Here is a 15,404-nt window from a genome sequence, read left to right as displayed (position 1 = left end):
AGACCTACTGAGCCAGCTTTCAACAAAGCTGCCTCAAAAAGAAAGGACATGATTTTCCAAATTAAGCAAATATAAGTACAGGATTAAAGTTATGTTTGAAATTCAGATAAAGACTTAATAAGATTTTAGTGTAAGTATGTCTATGCAATATCTGGAACACACATATTGAAAAAAATTATGGTATGTCTGCAACTCAGACATAAATGACTTGTTTATATTTAATTTGGCAATCCTTGCCAGATTGTCTCTCTGCACAGTGGTGGGAATAGTCACAGGAGACAGCCTGTTCCACAGGCTAGGATATATGTCTCAAGACAATGTGAACACAATCTCTTGCTACAGCATTCACTTTTATCTTTTCTTGTGTTGTTCTGAAATCAATCTATCATGCATCTCAGGGTTCCCAATCCAGAGTCAAAAGTAGTGTTTCAGAGGATATTGTTCAAATTTGAGAGCTTAGAGTTTTCATCTTCATATGTTTTCATAGAAAAATGGTTTCACATTCCTCAAGCTTCATTTTCTCATCTGTAAAGTAGGTTTGTAAAATAGCTGACACAGATGCTGTTAAAATATAATAAAATGCATATAAAATATGTGGCACTCATGAACAGTCACTAAATGAAAAATTTTTCAACATGGCATATCTTAGAAATACATTTTCCCAGTTTATAAAAATTAGGGGATACTTAAAGCCTAAAATATGTACACTTAAAAACTCATGCAAGATAATGATATTTCAAAAGCTCAGTGGAATAAACTGAAAATGTGGTTCCTTGAAATTGAGCATATTTCATGGAGAATAGGTTCATAATGGAATACCAAAAACAAAAAGATTCTATGTCTCCATACTTAAATATTATTAAAAATATTAAAATATTATGGTCTTTTGGAGTACATCTTTTATTTGTTCTTGTTCAGTCGCTCAGTCATGTCTGACTCTTTGAGACCCAATGGACTGCAGCACGCCAGGCTTCCCTGTCCATCACCAACTCCCTTAGCTTACTCAAACTCATGTTTACTGAGTCAATGATGCCATCCAACCATCTCATCCACTGTTATCCACTTCTCTTCATGCCCTCAATCTTTCCCAGCATCCAAGACTTTTCCAATGAGTTGGCTCTTCCTATCAGGTGGCCTAAGTATTGGGTTTCAGCTACAACATCAGTCCTTCCAGTGAATATTCAGGGTTGATTTCCTTTAGGATTGACTGGTTTGATCTCCTAGCTGCCCAAGGGACTCTCAAGACTCTTCTCCAGCACCATATTTCAAAAGCATCAGTTCTTCGGCACTGAGCCTTCTTTATGGTCCAATTCACATTACATACACAATTACAGAAAAAAAAAAAAACATAGTTTTGACTATATGGACCTGTGTTGACAAAGTGAAGGCTCTGCTTTTTAATGTGCTGTCTAGATTTGTCTTAAGTTTTATTCCAAGGAGCAAGCATATTTTAATTTCATAACAACAGTCACCATCTCAGTACAGCACTATGTAACAGAGAAAATACAGATTGTCCTTTTATATTTTTATAAATAAAGAATCACCCAACAATTAATACAGCTTAAATGAAAAAGTTAAAGTCATTCCTCCTCTTGTCACTGTTTTCCCCACTTCCAGCCTTAATAATCACTCTGGATAGATTTTGATAAACATTTATCTCAATCAAATTTTGTGAATGTAGCTTTAAAGATCCTACATTATATTATTATTTGAGCAGTTTCCTCTCATAAGGAAGATTCTAAAATGTGGGTATTGAGTTTTAAGGCATGGCATTGAAATTTGTTAAAATTTAAATAAATGTTTCCATTTTTATAACAGTAATGGCTTCCCCCCGAAAGCATGAAGGCATTTGGGGATTCTGGCTGCCACAGTTCATAAACTATTCAAGTGCTGTGGCCATCTTCTGAATTACAGTGTATAGTCATTTGATCATCTATTATCCCATATACCATAACCATCCATTTCTATGCTTTGAGTGCATAACTGAAATAATATATTGGTATTATATTATTAGAAATATGCATCTATAAGTTATTCCCTCTTGCAGAGTTTAGAGAGAATTTAATAGTATACTTTCAATAAATTGATGGAGTTCATAAACATATCTTACATAAATATCACTTTTAAAACTATGAATTTTTTTAGTACAGGTTCTCCAACTCATTTTTACCATCTAATTTTGAAGAAATGTTGTTTTCTCAAGGACTGAACAACTGAGCTGTGAAATTAGATGTTGTTGACTATATATATCAGATCTAAGTAGAATGGGAAGGGGGAAAAGTAAAAGTAACTCTTCTTTGCAACTTCAATGAGCCAAGTGCCTGGGCAATGCTTAGCAGAAAGCAGTAAATTAAAATGAGTTGAAGGAAGTACCTTTTATGCAACTCATAATTAACCCTTGGAACCCTGCCATAATATTTTATGAAGGCAAATAACTTACCAAGATTCAATAAGAAATTGGATACTATATCTGAATCAGAATGTCCCTTGCAGTTAATATGCCTCTAGTAAAAATTATAGAAGTTATCAATAGTTATGCTTATATTTTAAATGATCACAAACTAAAGGCAGAGTAATAATGTTCTTTGCAATATAGCATCCAAACTGAGCTAAGTATTCTGGAGGTTAGATAGATTGTGGTCTCACCAAGTATTTAGTTCTTGAAAATTTACTCTTCTAAAATTTATGATCATGTTATAAAATATACAAGTTTAAGTATTATGTATATTTTTCCTTTCTAGACAGAAATCTAAGATTGCTCTTTTACCCTCTCCTTACTCTTACATTCACTCATATTTTTATTCCAATGTCAGTATTTTCACTGTGCCTTTCAACACTGGAGGGTAAAGACAATAAATGTGTGTGTGTGTGTGTGTGTGTGTGTGTGTGTGTGTGTGTTAAGTCTCTTCAGTTGTGTCCAACCCCTTGCAATCCCACAGACTGTAGCTCACTAGGCTCCTCTGTCTATGGATTTTCCAGGCAAGAATACTGAGGAGATTGCCATGCCCTCCTCCAGGGGATCTTCCAGACCCAGGGATTGAACAGAAGTCTCTTATGTCTCCTGCCAATGCAGGCAGGTTCTTTACCACTAGCGCCACTGGGGCAGCCTCAAAGACAATAAATAGAGTGGATTAAAAGATTCCCTGATAGCTATCCAGTGTTGAGTAGGGTGTTCACCACATCATCTCAGATATTAAATTAGATAGTGGACAGGAGATGTTTTACTTGGCCAGGTAGGTCTGTTATGGTGGACATTTACATGCTATCTTTTCTCAAGAGATGCAACTGCTGTGAGAGAATGAGCTTTGAAAGAGCTCTACAGTATAGAGAATATCATGATCTTTAAAACACTAAATTTAATAATAACTTACAAAGATTTAAAGTTAAATATTTTTGAGATATAGGTATGAAGAAAATCTGAGCATTTTCTATTATCCAAAGACAAAAAAGAAAGCTCGGACTGACTGTTTTTTTTTTTCCTGCCAACCCAGATCTCTCCTAGTGGTATTGGCTCTTGTTTTCAGAAATTTTCTGCTTATTTCAGCATGTGACTTGCTGTGTGGTTTTACTTATGACAAGAAAGGGAAGGTGATGGTTCAGGAAAACTCAAAACATAGCACAGAATTTCCAAAGTGAGAAACTGTCAGTTTGTATCACTTAAAGACATGTCTCCAATTTAGAAACAGTTCCACCTGGATCACTTTGGACATTTTTTTCCTCCTAAGAAAAATATCTTATTTTTAGTTATTATGAAAATTATCATTGCTTATCCTCCTTAATGGAATTAACTATAAAAAAGCAAGATTTTTTGTTAGAATAAATTTGGTTTCAAAGTGTAAATAAATTATATCAACAGAAGTTTTCAAAAATTAGTATTTGGAAGAGCAGTTTTTTCTGAAATTAGGCTAGTTTCTTTCTGTTATGTTTGTCTAAAGTGTTCAACATATAGAATATAACATAAAAGACTCCTATGTGTAAAGTAATAGCTTCCTTCTATTAAGTCTTCCAACTATGAATATTTTATAGAACTATCTTCACTGGTTCTACTTTGGCTGGAATAACCAAAGTTACCAAATGAAACTTGGATGTGCTCACCTGATGTACAGCAAAGCCAATCTATTAATACCAGTTTGCAATGAAGGAAAATACAGCATTTATTGCAGGGCACCAAGCAAGAAGAATGGGCAGCTCATGTTCAAAAGACCTACACTCTCCGATGGCTTTTAGGGGAGGATCTTTTCTACACTTATTGTTTATTTTTATTGTTTTCTAATTTATTTTACTTTGGAGATTATTACTTAACAATATTGTGAAGGTTCTTGCCATACATCAGTATGAATCAGTTATAGGCAAGCATATGTCCCCTCCACCCTCAACCCCCTCCCACATCTCTCCCTGCCCCATCCCTCCAGGTTGCCACAGAGCACCAGCTTTGGATGCCCTGCATCACACATCAAACTCCAACTGGTTATCTATTTAACAACAAAAAAAAATAAAATAAAATATTTAAAAAAAGTTTTACATATAATCAAGTATCTATGGTTCCTCCTCATTCCAAGTAGTAAAGAATCCAAGATTCATTGCAAAACATGTGCAACTAGGCCCCAGTTCAAAGATAGTGCAGATCTTGTGGTCCAGCTTCAGGAGTTGTGCTATTTTCCATTCTCCATGCTGAACATTCCTTCATCAGCATCTGATTCAGCTTCAAAGTCTCTGCAGCAAGCCTACGGATCCCATTGGACAGCTTCTCCATGGCCATGTGGTCCTCCTTGTGCAGTCAGCAGATGAATTTTTCATCCAGGTGGAACTTCTCCAGAGCTGGACCGCCTTGGCGAACAGTGCAGGCACCATCGTGCTGTGGTCTTTGACCTGGGGTGAGGTGGTGAGAAAACAGCACCAGGCTTCCAAGGCCCTGACATAGCAGTGCTGTGAAAGGAGGCACCCATGATGATCATCTTACAGTGGAGTTTCTTGTAATAGTTGCAGATCTTGTTGACACTCTTTACTAGTGAGTCCTCCAGAGGTTCCTACAACTTCTTGTATGTGTTGGCCACATGCTGGTTGAGAATACAACCCAGGAATGGGGACATGAGTTCACCTGTTTCTGCATAGCCCATCACATGAGCAAAGGATAAGAGTAGGGTTATACTGTAGTGCATGCCATGCTCCTCTTCTAGCTTCTTTCCAGACTGAATTCTTTTTCAGGTGGATGACAGTTTTATAAGAATCCAGTCCTTGATGATCCTGGCTTCTTTGTATATCTTGATGGGGTGCTGGGCTGGGCCAACATGGCATTCTTATTGAAAGAGAGCCTTGCATCCACTTCCATGAATTCCCATCCTGGAATTTTCTTCAATATTTCTGCTCCAAATAGCAAACAAAGTTTATCAAGAGCATTTATAATTTGTTCCTCTTGTTACCCACCGAGACTCCTGCATAGGCTATGACGTCCTCCACCGGCTCCTGATAGATGGGTATCTGTGCCATGGCCAGGATCAAGGATGCATTGGTGTTGGCATTCTGGGGCTCGTACTAGTCAATAGGGTGGAAATTGCCTGTGTCAGCCTCCACTGCAATCAACTGTTTGAGCTGGTCCAGCACACTATCCATCCTCTGCAGCTTCACCTGGAAACAGGACTTGGTGAGAGTCTGTGGGAGGGGACATCCTACTCCCTACCCCCATAGGCCCCACCCCCTTCCTTTGTTTTAGAGATATCTGGTAACTGGTTGACTTCATAATAGACCTTTTGATCACTTGCTTTTCCCGTCTGGCACTTAACCACTCTTATGCATTCAATTACCAATAAGCAATGGAACCTGTGAAACCTTAGGCCCCCACCCTCGACCAAATAAAATCAGAAGCCCAGACCTGCTTCCCCACCTCCCCAAATCTCCATCTCCCCCACTTCCTCACCTCCCCACCTCACTACTCTTCCCCACCTCACTCTGAGGTACCAGGTGTACCCTCTGGGAAGTGTGTGTAATAAACTTTGTTTTTCAAAGTTTCATTATGGTTATGACTAAGGGCATCTTGCAGTCATAATAAGAATCACAAGGGCTAGTCCAGCCATAGCATAAATTTTGAAAGGAGAGTTATCTGTGGGGAGATTTTTGGGCTCAGATGAATGCTCCCACATGTTTCTAGCCATAGCATCACTGTTGATAAGCACAAAACAACAGCATTTTTCTTATAAGCCTTTCTTATGGCGAATACTTGATAAAGGAAGAGCAGGAGGACAGGGAGTGAAAGAAAGCTTGACCATTGGGGGAAGAGATGTTGCCAGCATAAAACAAAGGATTTTCCTCACTATCCTATAAGGTTAAGTCACTAGCCCCTTCAGTCGATGACTGACAGTGCACCCTGGAAGGGTTTTGGGGGAAAACTGGACGAGGCATTCTGTGCTTTGGAAAAACAAGCATCTTACCAAGTTTGATGTCTATTTTAGGAAGACTTTTAATAAACACAGATTCTTATAATTTCACATATGTAGAAAAGCATAAAATCATTAACTGGGATATCTGTTATTTGTGACTAGCAGTGATATTTTACCAAAGTGTGTGCTTGACTGTACATATTCCCTAGCCAGAAATCATATCAGATCAGATCAGATAAGTCGCTCAGTCGTGTCTGACTCTTTGCAACCCCATGAATCACAGCACGTGAGACCTCCCTGTCCATCACAAACTCCCGGAGTTCACTCAGACTCATGTCCATCGAGTAAGTGATGCCATCCAGCCATCTCATCTTCTGTCATCCCCTTCTCCTCCTGCCCCCAATCCCTCCCAGCATCAGAGTCTTTTCCAACGAGTCAACTCTTCGCATGAGGTGGCCAAAGTACTGGAGTTTCAGCTTTAGTATCATTCCTTCCAAAGAAATCCCAGGGCTGGTCTCCTTCAGAATGGACTGGTTGCATCTCCTTGCAGTCCAAGGGGCTCTCAAGAGTCTTCTCCAACACCACAGTTCAAAAGCATCAATTCTTCAGCGCTCAGCCTTCTTCACAGTCCAATTCTCACATCCATACATGACCACAGGAAAAACCATAGCCTTGACTAGATGACCTTTGTGGGCAAATTAGTGTCTCTGCTTTTGAATATGCTATCTAGGTTGGTCATAACTTTCCTTCCAAGGAGTAAGCGTCTTTTAATTTCATGGCTGCACTCACCATCTGCAGTGATTTTGGAGCCCAGAAAAATAAAGTCTGATACTGTTTCCACTGTTTCCTCATCTATTTCCCAAGAAGTGATGGGACCGGATGCCATGATCTTCGTTTTCTGAATGTTGAGCTTTAAGCCAACTTTTTCACTCTCTTCTTTCACTTTCATCAAGAGGCTTTTTAGTTCCTCTTCACTTTCTGCCATAAGGGTGGTGTCATCTGCATATCTGAGGTTATTGATATTTCTCCTGGCAATCTTGATTCCAGCTTGTGTTTCTTCCAGTCCAGTATTTCTCATGATGTACTCTGCATAGAAGTTAAATAAGCAGGGTGACAATATACAGCCTTGACGTACTCCTTTTCCTATTTGGAACCAGTCTGTTGTTCCATGTCCAGTTCTAACTGTTGCTTCCTGACCTGCATACAAATTTCTCAAGAGGTAGATCAGGTGGTCTGGTATTCCCATCTCTTTCAGAATTTTCCACAGTTTATTGTGATCCACACAGTCAAAGGCTTTGGTATAGTCAATAAAGCAGAAATAGATGTTTTTCTCTGGAACTCTCTTGCCTTTTCCATGATCCAGTGGATGTTGGCAATTTGATCTCTGGTTCCTCTGCCTTTTCTAAAACCAGCTTGAACATCAGGAAATTCACGGTTCACATATTGCTGAAGCCTGGCTTGGAGAATTTTGATCCAAACAGGTAGGGAGTCCTTCCCTCCCTACCTGTTTGGAGCAGTTCTTCAGAGCTATCTGAGAAGCTGTTTTCCAGGCTATAGTCCGCAGTAAGATCCTGATTAAAATTTAAACTCACAGGTCTTACAGTATGTGTTTTTGTTTTTTTTTTTTTTTTCAGTTGACACTAGATATTTTATATTCACCAGTATTTGTACATTTAAGTTTATCATAAAAACTCTATTGAAAGTTAGGCTCATTTACTTTATCAGTAAAATTGAGATATTGAGATGCATATTAAGTAACAGGCAGGAGTTTTCTGATGTACACAGAGAAATTTTTTTCCTTATTAAAGTCTATAGAGGTTGTTCTGGTGGTTCAGACTACATTCTATATGGTGTTTTACTTACTGGGTTTATTGCATCCCAGTTTGGCCCACCACCAGATAATATGATCTTGGACAAAATACTTAATGTTTTTAGGTTAAGTATTTTTCTGCTTTTTCAGTTGTATAGAAGAGAATTATAGTAGAAACTGACTCATTCTACATGATGATTGCTATGGGATAAATGAGATAATATATGTAAGGTGCTGAGTGTACTTCCTGGTACATCAAATATTATATTCTTACCAGGCTTTTTTATGATCATTTAAATTTGAAAATGCTTAAATATATCATTGCTCAAATATACTGTTCCTCTAGCCCCATGCCTAAAATTCTATTAAAGTTATTACCAGAGCTAGAAGTCAACCCAGAGCTCTCACTTTCATTTTTCTTTTATATCTGTTTTTATATTTTACAGTATGAAAATATTTCAAAAAATTAATTTAAAAAGTTATGAATCCTGCTGCTGCCAATATTCAGCAAATACTAATGTTTCATTTGAGTATTTTATAGGAATTTTATAATTCATTGGGTGCAATTGCTTTAGCCTCCTTTATACCCCATTTCTACAAAACACTCTTTCCATCATTTATTTTCTAAAAGTGTGGATCTTTTTCATTCATGTTTTTAAATATGCATTATCAATTTGGTTCAGTTCAGTTGTTCAGTCGTGTTGGACCCTTTGTGACCCCATGAACCGCAGCACACCAGGCCTCCCTGTCCATCACCAACTCCCAGAGTCCACCCAAACCCATGTCCACTGACTTGGTGATGCCATCCAACCATCTCATCTTCTGTCGTCCCCTTCTCCTCCTGCCTTCAATCTTTCCCAGCATCAGGGTCTTTTCAAAGGAGTCAGCTCTTTGCATCAGATGGCCAAAGTACTGGAGCTTCAGCTTCAACATCAGTCCTTCCAATGAACACCCAAGGCTGATCTCCTTTAGAATGGACAGGTTGGATCTCCTTGCAGTCCAAGGAACTCTCAAGAGTCTTCTGCAACACCATAGTTCAAAAGCATCAATTCTTCGGCAGTCAGCTTTCTTTATAGTTCAACTCTCACATCCATACATGACCATTGGAAAAACTATAGCCTTGACTAGATGGACCCTTGTTGGAAAAGTAATGTCTCTGCTTTTTAGTATGCTGTCTAGGAAGATCATGATATCTGATCCCATCACTTAATGGGAAATAGATGGGGAAACAGCGGAAACAGTGTCAGACTTTATTTTTTGGGGCTCCAAAATCACTGCAGATAGTGACTGCAGCCATGAAATTAAAAGACACTTACTCCTTGGAAGAAAAGTTATGACTAACCTAGATAGCATATTAAAAAGCAGAGACATGACTTTGCCAACAAAGGTCCGTCTAGTCAAGGCTATGGTTTTCCCAGTGGTCATATATGGATGTGAGTATTGGGCTGTGATGAAAGCTGAGCACTGAAGAATTGATACTTTTGAACTGTGGTGTTGGAGAAGACTCTTGAGAGTCCCCTGGACTGCAGGGAGATCCAACCAGTCCATTCTGAAGGAGATCAGCCCTGGGATTTCTTTGGAAGTAATGATGCTAAAACTGAAACTCCAGTACTTTGGCCACCTCATGCGAAGAGTTGACTCGTTGGAAAAGACTCTGATGCTGGGAGGGATTGGGGGCAGGAGGAGAAGGGGATGACAGAGGATGAGATGGCTGGATGGAATCTCTGACTCGATGGACGTGAGTCTGGGTGAACTCCGGGAGTTGGTGATGGACAGGGAGGCCTGGTATACTGCAATTCATGGGGTCTCAAAAAGTCAGACATGACTGAGTGACTGAAATGAACTGGACTGAACTGAACTGGACTGAACTAGGTTGGTCAAAACTTTCCTTCCAAAGAGTAAGTGTCTTTTAATTTCATGGCTTCAATCACCATCTGCAGTGATTTTGGAGCCCCCCAAAATAAAGTCAGCCACTGTTTCCACTGTTTCCCCATCAATTTGCCATGAAGTGATGGGACCGGATGCCATGATCTTAGTTTTCTGAATGTTGAGCTTTAAGCCAACTTTTTCACTCTCCTCTTTCACTTTCATCAAGAGGCTTTTTAATTCTTCTTCACTTTCTTCCCTAAGGGTGGTGCCATCTGCATATCTGAGGTTATTGATATGTCTCCTAGAATTCTTTATTCCAGCTTGTGCTTCTTCCACCCCAGCGTTTCTCATGATGTACTCTGCATATAAGTTAAATAAGCAGGGTGACAATATACAGCCTTGACATACTCTTTTTCTTATTTGGAACAAGTCTCTTGTTCCCTGTCCAGCTCTAATTCTTGCTTCCTGACCTGCATACAGATTTCTCAAGAGGCAGGTCAGGTGGTCTGGTATTCCCATCTCTTCCAGAATTTTGAACAATTTATTGTGATCCACACAGTCAGTCTTTGGCATAGTCAATAAACCAGAAATAGAAATTTTTTCTGAATTCTCTTCCTTTTTCAATGACCCAACAGATATTGGCATTCTCTGGTTCCTCTGCCTTTTCTAAAACCAGCTTGAATATCTGGAAGTTCACGGTTCCTGTGTTGCTGTAAGGTTGGCTTGGAGAATTTTGAGCATTTCTTTACTAGGGTGTGAGATGAGTGCACTTGTGTGGTAGTTTGAGCATTCTTTGGCATTGCCTTTCTTTGGGATTGGATTGAAAACTGACCTTTTCTAGTCCTGTGCCCATTGCTGAGTTTTCTATTGCTGACATATTGGGTGCAGCACTTTTACAACATCATCTTTTAGGATTTGAAATAGCTCAACTGGAATTCCATCACCTCCACTAGCTTTGATCATAGTGATGCTTCCTCTGGCCCACTTGACTTCACATTCCAGGATGTCTGGCTCTAGGTGAGTGATCACACCATGATGATTATCTGGGTCATGAAAATCTTTTTTGTACAGTTCTTCTGTGTATTCCTGCCACCTCTTCTTAATATCTTCTGCTTCTGTTAGGTCCATATCATTTCTGTCCTTTATTGAGCCCATCTTTGCATGACATGTTTCCTTGGTATCTCTTTTTTTTTTTTTTTTTTGAAGAGATCTCTAGTCTTTCCCATTCTATTGTTTTCCTCTATTTCTTTGCATTGATCACTATGGAAGGCTTTCTTATCTCTCCTTGCTATTCTTTGGAACTCTGCACTCAGATGCTTATATCTTTCCATTTCTCCTTTGCTTTTCGCTTCTCTTCTTTTCACAGCTATTTTTAAGGCCTCCCCAGTCAGCCAATTTGCCATTTTACATTTCTTTTCCTTTGGGTTGTCTTAATCCCTGTCACCTGTATAATGTCACGAACCTCCGACCATAGTTCACAGGCACTCTGTCTATCAAATCTAGTCCCTTAAATCAATTTCTCACTTCCACTGTATAATCATAAGGAATTTGCTGTAGATCATACCTGAATGGTCTAGTCATTTCCCCCACTTCCTTCAATTTAAGTCTGGACTTGGCGATAACGATTTCATGATCTGAGGCACAGTCAGCTCCCAGTCTTTTTTTTTTCTCTCTCTGTACAGAGCTTCTCCATCTTTGGCTGCAAAGAATATCATCAATCTGATTTCAGTGTTGGCCATCTGGTGATGTCCATATGTGGAGTCTTCTCTTGTGTTGTTGGAAGAGGGTGTTTGCTATGACTAGTGTGTTCTCTTGGCAAAACTCTATTAGCTTTTGCCCTGCTTTATTCTGTACTCCAACACCAAATTTGCCTGTTACTCCAGGTGTTTCTTGACTTCCTACTTTTGCATTCCATTCCTATATAATGAAAAAGACATCCTTTTTGGGGGTGTTAGTTATAAAATGTCTTGTAGGTCTTCAAAGAAGCGTTCAACTTCACCTTCTTCAGCGTTACTGGTCTGGCAGAGACTTGGATAACTGTGATATTGAATGACTTGCCTTGGAAATGAACAGAGATCATTCTGTCATTTTTGAGATTGCTTACAAGTACTGCAGGTGTTATTAATCATTCATATTTCTACCAGTCTGAATCTATAGTTGATGTCATTGTTATTTTCTCTGTGAGTAGTGAAATTAAACTTCTTATAATACGTTTTTTGATTGTTTTGGCTTCCTCTTTTGAGAATTGCCTAATATGTATTGTTCCTTTTACTAACTAGGTGGCTTTTGGTTTGCATGTTATTTATAGGAGTTATTTATGCTATCTGTTAGTTCTGGTTATCCTTTAATTCTTATATTATCTATTAATTCCATCAATAATATTAATTATATCAGTAAAGTTAGAATTATATGCATCCATTTGTGATTCACTTTGAATTCATTTTTACACATTGTATAAGTTTCTTCATTTTTATTTGGATCTTCAGTTGATGCTCCAGGCAAAGTGGGCTTTTCATTTCCCTAAACATCCATGGTCTTTCATTCCTGTCCTTGCTTATTGCATTGCCTGAATCTCTCTTTATTTTTGACTGTGCAAACAGTTAACCACTCCCTTCTCTGTGCTTTATTGGCATTGATATTACTTTTGTTACAGCACCTGTCACTCAAGGTGTGCTATGTTTCTGTATTTCCACTTACCTTACAAAGTGTATGAATGACTAGTGAGGGGACTGTGTCCCTCACTTTTTTTAGTACTTTCTCCAACTTACCTGCTGTCACTTAACCCACCATTCAGTGCAGCAGTTTTCAATGATAGTATCATAACTTTCAGGTAAATGTGCTTGCTAAGTAACTTCAGACATGTCCTACTCTTTATGACCCTATGGACTGTATCCCACCAGGCTCCTGGGTCCATGGGATTTTCCAGGCAAGAATACTGGAATGGATTTTCACGTCATCCTCCAGGGGATCTTCCTGGCCCAGGGGTCAAACAAGCATCTCGTGTAGCTCCTGCACTGGAGGCAAATTATTTACTGCTGAGCCACTGAGGAAGCCTTAGGTAAAGGTAGCCGAGAGCAATAGAAATCATTTTGGGAACGTGTCACTTCAAAGGAACTTTTAGCCTAAAGTCAGAAATTCTGTTTTAAATGGTAGTGATCTGTGTGGTTATCACAATCTACCTCTTCTCTATCAAGAAATCAATTGAAACACTTAATTAATTTAAGGAAAAATTAACTAGAAGGAAAATTAAGAAATCCCGCTTCATTTGTAATATTGCTGTAAAAATAATCTATTATTCTAATTACTTCAGGAATAAGCAACACAAATTATCATTTGACTATCAATAAAGATTTTACTGTTACATATAGGAAGGATATACAACAAAATCTTGCTGTATAGTTGTTGTTGTTGTTTAGTTACCCAGTCATGTCTGACTCTTTGCAACCCTAAGGTCTGTAATATGCCAGACCTAGCAGTTCCTCATCATCTACTGAAGTTTGCCCAAGTTCATGTCCATTGCATCAGTGATGCCATCCAGCCATTTCATCCTCTGATGCCCTCTTCTCCTTCTGCCTTTAATCTTTCCCATTATCAAGGGCTTTTCCAATGAGTTAGCTATTCACATCAAGTGACCAAAATACTAGAACTTCAGCTTAAGCATCAGTCCTTGCAATGCGTATTCAGGATCTATTTCCTTTAAGATTGACTGGTTTAATCTCCTTGCTGCCCAAATGATTTTCAGGAGTCTTCAGCACCACAATTCGAAGGCATTAATTCTTTTGTGCCCTGCCTTCTTTAGGGTTCATCTCTCACAATGGTACATGACCAATGGGAAGACCATAGCCTTGACTATATGGACCTTTGTTGGCAGAGTAATGTCTCCAATTTTCAACACACTGTCTAAGTTTGTAATAAGTTTCCTGTCAAGAAGTAACCATCTTCTGAGTTCATGGCTGCAGTCACCATTTGCAGTGATTTTGGAGTCCAAGAAGGGTATATGTGCCACTACTTCTACTTTCTCCCCCTCTTTTTGCCATGAAGTAATGGGGCCAGAAGCCATGATCTTAGTTTTTCATATTTTTTGATATTTAGTTTTAAACTAGCTCTTTCACTTTTCTCCTTCACCTTCATCAAGAATCCCTTTTAGTTCCTCTTCTTTTTCTGTCATTACAGTGGCATTATCCACATATCTGAGGTTGTTGATGTTTCTACTGTCTATCTTTATTCCCACTTATAATTCATCCAGCCTGGCATTTCTCATAATGTGCTCAGCATATAGGTTAATCAAGCAGAGTGACAGCAGACATCCCTGTTATACTCCTTTTTCAATCTTGAATCAGTTTTTCTATACAGGTTTCTAAAAGATGCTTCTTGACCCACATACAGGTTTCTCAGGAAACAGGTAAGATGGTCTGGTATTCCCATCTGTTCAAGAGCTTTCCACAGTTTGTTATGATCCCCACAGTCAAAGGCTTTATTGTAGTCAATGAAATAGAGGTAGATGTTTTTTCTGGAATTCTCTTGCTTTCTCTGTGATCCAGAGAATGTTGACAATTTGCTCTCTGGTTCCTCTGTTTTTTTTAAACACAGCTTGGACATCTGGAAGTTCTTGGTTCACATAACACTGAAGCCCAGCATGTAGGGTTTTAAGTATGAGCTTAATAGCATAGGAGATAAGTGAAATTATCTGATGACTAGAACATTCTTTAGTATTACCTTTCTTGGGAATTGGGGTGAGGATTGACCTTTTCCAGTCTTGTGACCACTGCTGAGTCTTCCAGATTTGCTGACATAGTGAATACAACACCTTGATGGCATCATCCCTTAGAGTTCTTAGTAACTCTACCAGAATTCTATTGCATCCACTAGCTTTATAAACAGCAGAGTTTCCTAAGACCCACTTGACTTCACACTCCAGAATGTCTGGCTCTGGGTGGCTGACAACTCCATCATAGTAATCTGGCTCATTAAGATCGTTTTTGTACAGTTCTTCCATGTATTCTTTCCATGTATTACATCTCTTTCTGATCTCCTTGGCATCTACTAGGTCACTACCATTTTTGTCCTTTATTGTGCCCAGCTTTTGGTGAAATATTTCCTTGATATTTCCAATTTTTCTGAAGAGATGTCTATAGTCTTTCCTCTTTTGCTGTTTTCTTCTAGTTTTATGCACCGTTTATTGAAGAAGGCCTTCTTGTCTCTCCTTGCTATTCTTTGAAACTCTGAATTTAGTCGGATGTAACTTTCCCTTTTCCCCTTGCTTTTTGCTGCTTTTCTTTCTTCAGCTATTTGTAAAGCCTCCTCAGATAACCGCTTTGCCATCTTGCTTTTCATTTTCTCTGGGATGGTTT

At 38.8% G+C, this 15,404-nt stretch overlaps 1 pseudogene; it reads right to left on the bottom strand.

Annotated features, from left to right (window-relative positions):
- Positions 1-4,652: 4,652 nt before the first annotated feature.
- Positions 4,653-15,049, bottom strand: LOC139186281 (transaldolase pseudogene; annotated as a pseudogene).
- Between the last annotated feature and the right edge of the window lie 355 nt (positions 15,050-15,404).

The sequence above is a fragment of the Bos indicus genome, chromosome 12 (genome assembly GCF_029378745.1).
Source record: "Bos indicus isolate NIAB-ARS_2022 breed Sahiwal x Tharparkar chromosome 12, NIAB-ARS_B.indTharparkar_mat_pri_1.0, whole genome shotgun sequence".
Taxonomy (NCBI): Eukaryota; Metazoa; Chordata; class Mammalia; order Artiodactyla; family Bovidae; genus Bos; species Bos indicus.
Note: the sequence above shows the minus strand (reverse complement) of the source record. Positions and strands in the feature narration are given on the sequence as shown.